Source organism: Chaetura pelagica, unplaced genomic scaffold, assembly GCF_000747805.2.
Source record: "Chaetura pelagica isolate M959 unplaced genomic scaffold, ChaPel_1.0 scaffold399, whole genome shotgun sequence".
Classification (NCBI taxonomy): Eukaryota; Metazoa; Chordata; class Aves; order Apodiformes; family Apodidae; genus Chaetura; species Chaetura pelagica.
In genome coordinates, this window is record NW_009970719.1 from 288,058 (window position 1) to 289,114 (window position 1,057).

Below are 1,057 nucleotides of genomic sequence, written 5' to 3' on the forward strand. Positions count from 1 at the left end.
AAGTGCAGAGCTGGTAGGTAAAGCTAAGATGCTGAGGTACTAAGAAGCAGGTACAGCCTTTCTGAGACCTGAGTAACAGGACAAATAGCCTGAGAGAAACCCTTGAAGCTGGAATGAGGGTGATGGGAAAGAGGTGGAGTAAAAGTAGAAGTGTCTGGGTTATGCACAAGGTGCAGTGATCGCTGAAAGAATACTGTGAAAAGGAACAGCAGCAGTGGATGCTGAAGGCTTTCTTCTTTAGGAATTAACTAGACTTGAGGGAAGGAAAGATGGGCCTCAGTGACTGAAGGACCTCCAAAATCCATTCACTGGATGGGGACTCATGCAGATACAAAGAGCATGTTTCTGGTTTTGGGCCTTTGGGCAATTCTGGGAGCACTGAAAACTTAATGAATGTAAGACTTGATTCTCCAGATCAGTCAGTTGGCAGCAGGTTCCACTGCTCTTTCCTGGAGATTACTTGAAGTCTGTGTGTCAAAGTGAGGGGGTATGTGTGGAAGTTCTGTGCATGCCCTGACCCTCTTTCTGTCACTGGACCAAAGAGAAAAAGTCTTTTCAGTTTAGCAGTTTGGAAATTCTAATGTTTTTTTTGCAGAGAACCCCTTCACAAATTACTTGAAGATTCTGTTTTCATTGGTAATTTTACAGTGAATTACTTTTAAAAGGAATAGTTTTCTTTCCTAGACAGATAAACAGAATAAAGTTTAGATTATTTTAATAATTTTCAATGCTGCAATTTGAACAGGTTTGATGTTAAAAAGTCTTTAAAAGGTTTTGTGGAAACCTTTTGTGGGAAGTAAGGGAAGTTGACTGTATGTTTTGGTTACATGGCAAGACTGTCCCATGCATGCTTAAACTAACACAGTATCCTTGTGAAGACATTAGTAATCCATTGGTTACAATTACCTTACCAGTGGGATGTTAGAATTACTTGTGTGTGAATATCAGTACTCTAACACAAGTGTGTGAGTATGAAGCTTGTTTTGTTAGTTAGCCATGCAGAGAAAACATGTTAAGGTCATGGATTAGTGTGCCTTGTTAAATTCACCCTTAGGAT

The 1,057-nt window shown here is 39.9% G+C and overlaps 1 protein-coding gene across 1 annotated transcript in view; it reads left to right on the top strand.

Moving 5' to 3' along the window:
- Positions 1–1,057, top strand: part of FBXL4 (F-box and leucine-rich repeat protein 4) — a 49,896-nt gene that overhangs the window by 11,550 nt on the left and 37,289 nt on the right. The window lies entirely within an intron of this gene.